Raw genomic sequence first — 7,946 nt, 5'->3', positions numbered from 1 at the left:
TAAAAGTAACAACTGCTTCTATGTATCTTGTAGGTGACGCCAAACTATGATGGCGAACAAAATACACCAAGATGGAAAGTGGCTAATGTTCTATCGATACATGGGAAGACCTCAAAAAAGAGTTGAAGCACCAGTTTCTCTCACTGAACGTGGAGTTCATTGCCCGTAGAAAGTTGAGGCAACTCCAACAAACAGGTACAATTCACGAGTACGTCAAGCAGTTTTCCACCTTGATGCTTGATATCCGTGACATGTCAGAGAAAGACAAGTTGTTCTCATTCCAAGAAAGGCTCAAGCCTTGGGTTTAGACAGAGCTCCAACGGCAACGTGTGCAAGATCTCGTATCTGTAATTGCAGCAGTCGAGCGATTGACTGATTATAGTCCCACGAGAGGGAGCCAACGGGATATATACCCTCAGTCGAAAGGTTACTAGCAGCAACATGAGCACACAAAGAAGTTCTCGAATGGTAAAAATGAAGGACACAGACATAATTCTAGTCATGGATCCTCACGAAATTCCTCCCTTTCACAGAGTAGAAGTATCTTGCCAGTCAAGCTTCATCACAAACATGTATGCATTTTGTGCGGTAAGCCTCACAAGACATTTAAGTGCCCACAGCGAGCCAAACTGACTGCACTATTGGCATCCTAGAGTGACCCTAATCACTAGAGTACGAGTGGGTGAGATGATGAAAATTCTTCTCACATGGGAGCCTTGCATCTATTGAATTCAATGAAACAGACATCTGAGACTCAAAATAGTCGACAACAGAAAGGTCTTATGTATGTCGATATTGAAGTTGGTAACAAGACCACCCAAGCAATGGTTTATACAAGAGCTACGCACAACTTCATTACCCCTATAGAGGCGAAGTGTCTTAATATTCGACTTGATAAGGGTTCAAGCCACATGAAAGTTGTAAACTCCCAAGCCACTCCTATCCAAGGTTCGTCCAAGTCAGTGTCCGTTAAGATAAGTACATGAAGGGTAAGCTAGGTTTACCTGCAGTTCCGCTCGAGTTGTCATTGGGATGGATTTCATGCGACAGAACAAAGTTGTACAAATGCCATTCACCAATACATTGGGCATGCTAGGTGAATGTCCAATCTTCGTTCCCGTCTCCACAGGCAAGGAAAAGGGAAAGTTGATTTCAGCCATTCAATTGAAGAAAAAGGTTGAAGAAAAGTGAGCAACCGCACATTGCTACCTTGAGAGTTGAATCCGAAGAACAGGACCATAGTTCAACTCCCACACAAGTTACACAGGTTTTAGCAGAAGTTGATGACGTGATAACTGTAGACACCCCAATTTGCACGAACCCGTTAGGAAGATCCAAATTTCCTCGAATTGATTTCGATTTAGAACTCAAGCTCTTTGACGGACCCACATTGCCACTTGGCATCATTATTCATGCATACATGCATACATGCATACATACATCATGTCATATAGCTTGCATGCTCAACCTTGTCCCTAACCCGTTACCATTCTTCATTCACCGCTTCATCACCTATACCATAACCAAGGTCCATTTCCTCCTCCAACCTAATCCAAGTCCAAAACCCAAGTCCATATCCTAAATCCAAAGCCAAGTCCATTCTAAGCCCAAACCCAAGTCCATATCATAACCCAAACCCAAGCCCAGCACCAAGCCAACTCCAAGTCCATTCTCTCACCCCTTCATAAGATGACACATGTTGATACCTCATAAGCCCCCTAATACCCAATGCATCATCTAATTGGAGGGTTAACTTTCCTTTTGTAAAAACTCAAGAATGCCCTTCTCAAAAAGTTTAGTCAAACCAAAAAGATTATTTGATCTTTGGTAATAGTTCATAAAGGTGAGAGAACTTCCCATTATGTCCTCAAAAGGTGGAAATCTTCAAGTATATACATGGAGTTCTCTCATTGGTCCATTTCAAAAACACACTTCCACCCTTACTTTATGAGTTATTTACAAATGAACCAAGGGCTACTTTTCACCTACCACTTCACCTTTACATATGTCATTCTCCTATTCACCCTCCCAAAAGTACTTTTGTTTTCCCATTGGTTCATTTAAAAATACACTTCCACCCTTGCTTTATGAGTTATTTACAAATGAACCAAGGTCTACTTTTTACCTACCACTCCACCTTTACACATGTAACTCCCTTATTCACCCTCCCAAAAGTACTTTTGTTCTCTCACCTCTATTTACCAAAAAACCAAGGACCAAAGAATGCTTTTAGGGTTTCTTCACAAATGTCATCTTTACCCCCATACAAATGAAAAATCCAAAAAGAAATAACCTAAACCTTATATCCATTCTCATTATTTTTAGGGTTGGACCACTTTATCACCAAAAGTTCTCCAAAAACTCTATAAATACCCTCACTTTCTATGAACAATTCATGCTCTCAAGCCCCCATCTCTCAACCTAAAACTCTACCAAATTCTCTACTCACCTCTCATCTCTCAACCTTCAACTCTCTTAACCCACCCTAAACTACATCCTTTAATTCTCAAGTTCATCTCTTAAGCTCAAGTTCATTCAAGACTTCCAAGGGGACAAGGTGGGATAATAGTTGTATATTTATTTTTTTTAACTTGCATCTTCTTCTTCTATCCCTCTCTTTTTCTTTTTAGAAACCTTTAGGATGTAATGAAGAACCCTCATTCATCCCGAGTAGGTTGAACCTCAATCTTGGGCATGGAATGCTTGAGGCGGTTTGATCGAAAGGATGGAGATTGAAGTCTTTTTTAACCCATTCTCATATCATGCATCATAATGTACACTATGCACACACATCACACATGTTTGGCTATAATGAAGAAATGTGTAACTCTCTTGATGGGGTTAAAACACTAAGTTTCTAGCTAAACATGCATGCATTAAGGTTATAGATCTAAGAGAATTCCTTTCATGGAACTTCTTTAAAATCATAAACCAACATTTCAACTCATGCAAAAGTGTATTGACTCCATGGGATACCCTCGTCTATAGGATATTCCTTATGTCCACACTAATATTAAATTTTATTTTAATGAGGTACATACACACCATGTGCACCCACCCACTTCATGCATCTCATGCATTCTACTTGTTATTTTAATCTTTTATAAAATGGCCAAATCTAAAGGTAACCACCATAGATAGAGAGAATAGGATGCTTAACACCTTCTCCATACTCTAACTGAATCTCCTTACCTAGATCTTAGGTAGACCATACATTTTTCATGATTGAGAGTCACTACAACGCCATAAAAAATGTATTTTTAAAATAATCAATTCTGATGTCCATTCACACCCATCTCCAAAAAAGAATGGTGGCGACTCCAAACAATGTAGCATTGATGTTCAAAGATGAACATTCTCATGTCTACAATAACGAATGAGCTTCCGAAGACACTATAGCCACGTAGGTCGATAGATCATCAGAATGAACTGCTACCTATTGCCACACCTCTTACAAAGAGGCCTTTCAAGATAAATCATCCAAGACTAGCTGAGTTGAATAAGCAACAGTAGGGGTCTTTGCGACGTTGTTCGATTATCGAGCATCGAAGAAGATTACCATCAAGAACAGGTATCCTATCCAATCGGTAGTCGACTTGTTTGATAAGCTTGGGACAGCCAAGTACTCTTCACGATTGGGTTTGAGATCAGGTTACTGTTAGATTCAAGTTGCAGATGAAGCCCCTCAGTTACTACGTTAGAGTGTCAACAAGAATTAGGATGTGCCCAAGAGTATTATCAGCGTCAAAGATTCAAGAGTCACAGGGAAGTTATGGGACGGATCGTATAGATTACTTGGGTTTGAGTTTGACTTTCCAAATAGTGGACATCTTCAAGTAGATTGGCTAACAAAGAGATTCAGTTCTACGTAGGAGTATTTCAAGCATCTTGCCAATGCCGACCATGAGAATTGCGCAAATTTGTTCAATTCCAACTTTTAAAAGAATTCTTCCTCCAATAAGAATGCTTTTGAACTTATCACAGGCTAACATGATTTAACTTCTCACACTATTGTTTCAAGCTATAGGAGACACAATCTAAGGACGTACAGGTTTGCTCAACTCTGGTTATCGTATAAGTTACGCAGCATTCACTCTATCATCCATGCAAGAAGTCTCAAGCAATACCATGCAAATCTAAGAGATCCCGCGCGTAGCATTCCAATACGTACATCTTCTCATTCAGTTATTTAACCAAAACGTGTTGTCGACAAAGTTCTCGAAGACGTCAATTTAGCAGTAGTTCAATCCAGCAATAGCACGTGGAATACTTCGTCACACAAAAGAACATGCCAGAATTTGAAACTACATAGGAGAGTGCAGAGAACCTACAACCTTTTAAGCAGAAGATTGAAGAGTTTGCCAGGTCAATGCGATGATGACGTCTGTAGAATAGGTGGGGGAGTCTGTAACGGCCATAACTTCTATCACCTAGAGTTAGGTGTAAGCTCACCCCGGAGCTACCCGGGAGTACCCATATAACAGTATGTAAGGCTCAATATGAAGCCATGTCAACCCCCGTGCCAAGGCATACCTATTAGCTTAGAGGCACATGTCAGTCCCGTGCCAAGCATATCTATTAGCTTAGTGGCATTTCTGTAATAAGGGAGTATGACCGGCCTCCACGTTTGATGTTTCCTTCTGAAAACCTTGGAAAGGGATATTATACACCTTGTATGAAGGGTGTCTAGTGCTTCCCAATCCCCAACCTACACTCACGTTGACTACAGCCCTCAAGCCCAACTGCGTGGAAGTCCCGTGTATCATAAGATCATCTATTGCTTTATAACGTACCTTATTGCTTTTATAACGCGTTACCCCGTGTAATCTATATTATATCAACAAAGTTGCCTTCGGACTTTGCCTCGTGTTGCCTCGTTTACTTGTTTTCTAGTTACGTGTGTGGTGTACGATCATTTTTACAAGCTTGCAAGTGAATTAACACCACTTGCGCCACATGACCTTGCTTCGAAAGAATATGGCCATGACACTTAGGTACGAGTAAACTCTAGTATTCAAATATTAAAGGACCTTTATAAAAATTCAAAATCTCGAAAAGAAAATCCGTCCAATATATGACCCTCTAGAATCACACTCCCCAATTACCAAAAATTAAAATAAACGAATAAATTAAAAAAAAAACAACAACAACAACAACTGTTGAGACCTCTGATCTTTACCCAAATTACTTATTACTTCCCACTTAATAAAATAATATATATATATATATATAACCCAATCATACAATTTTTAAAAATCGTCTTTGTCTTTTTCTTTTCCAACACTCTACGTGATTCTTGTGACATTCCTTGAGATACGATTATTGTATATTCAAGAAAAATAGATGGATCTCTACGTACAATGTTCTGTAAAAAATGTTGTAGGATATCAGCGTAACACATCTCTTTGAGAAAATACAAAAATTTGGGGATGGGGGTGATTTGAGAAAGTGGGTGGGTGGGGATCGCAAAGAGTACTTCTAGGATTCACATGTAAAAATGATCCTAGAAGAATCAATGAGTCAGGCTACTTGCATCTACCATTTAGTTTCTATAGTGCCTAGAACGAACATCGAATAAAATTAACAACTGAGTCCTATTTTTCCTCTTTTATTTATAGTTTAAGGGTATTGTTATGGCAAACGTTCAAGTGTAACAAATACACTTTGAAAATTGGATTTTATATCGAAAATGCCCTTTAAAAAGTTCATTATTTTTATCAAAATACCCTCAGGTTCCAATTTTCAAAGTGTATTGATTACACTCAAACTTGTATCCTTAGGCAAAGCGGATCCTCTGTAGCTCTTGATTCCAAAGAGTGTCACATTAGCCTTAAACTTAGATCACACTTAAAATATTAGGTGTTTAGCATCCGTTCATATTCAAATTACATGAACCTTAAGGGAAAAACCTGTTTTTGAATTTTTTTTTAAATCCAATATAAGTCATAATTACAAAAGGCTGAGATGTTTATTTTTTATTTTTTTAAATAAATATCTCTCATCCGTTGGATCTGTGCTATAGAGCGCTACAGGAAATCGTGTGCTACTGAGGACCCGCTTCCATCCTTAGGGCACATGTTTAAAAACCTATGGTTAAAAAACTTATTTTTTTTAGTCTTTATAATATGCCTTGCACACGTGACATACTCAATCAACAATCCTAACGTAACATGGTTACGTAGATTTGTATACCATAAGATACACAGTTTCTGTAATACCCCAAATTTTTAATTCGTATCTCGAGGAAAAAATAAATAGTGGAATTGTAAGAAAATCTTAAAAGTGGGACTTAGGGTAAAACTGTAGGACCTTGTTTTGATCATTTTTAATGGAATCTAACCTCACCATTAGATTCAAAATGATCGAAAAATATAGTTTAGCCTGTAAGCACGCTCAAATGCGAGTCCGAATATAAAAATTGCAAAATCCTCGATTACCGGGTCGGACCAGGCTAAAATAGTGACTTTTTGTTATAAAAAGAATTAGTAAGATTCGATTATACCATTGGGTTTGTAACAAAAAATTATTGAATATGGACTATTTATTTTTCATTTTTGGAGACCAGGAAGTCGGATTATCGTCAAAAACTAAAACGACATCAAGTTTAGGGGTCACCTCAGACCAAAAATGTAAATTTTGGCTAGAGATAGAATTTGTAGAAATTGACTATACCATTAGATCCAGAACGAAAAATTAGGCGAAATAGAGTATTCATTTGTCAGTTTTTGAGTTCGGATGATCAAATTATCATCGATCAAAACAATAGGCAAAATACCAATTTCGTCCCAACTTTTATATAAATAAAATTTAATTTTTTTTGTATATAACTCATCTTCCCCAACGCGTCATTACAGCCGAGACATATACGAAAAAAACAATTATTTTTCCTCTGATTTTCCACTTCAGATCCCTCGCAAACGGTCCACTTTCGACGATCGCCATAGAAGAGAAAAAGGTCCACAGCTACGTTCTCTACAAAACCCATCCAACCTCTTTCCATTTCAATTTCTTTTTCATCCAATATCGTCAAAAATCAGCCGTATTTGGATATGGAAATTTCAAAACTTTGACCTCGGATTTCGTCCGTTTCCGGGTCAAACCGTCTTCCGACGTAGAAGGGAGAAACGTTCGCAGCCTCATTCTCTACATAACCCACCCAAATTCCTTTCGTTTTCTCGTCTTTTTCACCCTGTATAGTTAAAAATCAGCCGTATTTTTATACGGAGATTTCGTAAATTCGACCTCGATTTTCATCGGTTTCGGGGTCAAACCGTCTTTCACCGTAGAAGGGAGAAGAGACGAGCACATCGAGATCTTCGAAACCACTGGGTTGGTTTCGAAAATAAACCGCTTCGAAGTTTAATCCATCTCGATTTCTGCGTAAATCGCCTCGATTTCCGCGCACATGCTTTGATCCTTTCGCCTAGACATTGTAAAGAACTCTCAATTTCTATTAGTATTCGTAGATTGTGAAAATTGCATTTAGGATTTTATCTGAAAATTTTTGATGTATTTCCAAAATATAGAATTCTTTTGTTATTTCAAAATTCACGCAAGAAATTGCATGTTTGATATGTTTAATTGTATTTTTTAACAAATTATACATGGGTAGGATATTTTAACGGGTTATTTCTATAAATTGGGTCTTGTGCACTGCTCGGACCCCGTTTTGATATGAAATTTGTATTTTTTTCAATATTATTGATAAAAATAAATTCTTTAGTTGGAAAATGTGATTTAATATTCAATGAACTCATATTGAGTTGATGAATATCAGAAAATGAATGTTTTATTGAAGAGATTGAAAATTGTAAAAAAATCAGAAAGAGGGAAAAAAAGGTATGAAACGGTAAAATGTCAGAGTCACACCCGAGGGGTGATGTCTGCATTTTACGTTGTTGTGTTGTGTGTAGGTTGGTGAACAGATATCCAGGGATAATATTATT

The sequence above is a fragment of the Akebia trifoliata genome, chromosome 8, assembly GCF_017979445.1.
Source record: "Akebia trifoliata isolate Shusen 1 chromosome 8, ASM1797944v1, whole genome shotgun sequence".
NCBI classification, from domain to species: Eukaryota; Viridiplantae; Streptophyta; class Magnoliopsida; order Ranunculales; family Lardizabalaceae; genus Akebia; species Akebia trifoliata.
This window is presented reverse-complemented; position numbering follows the sequence as displayed.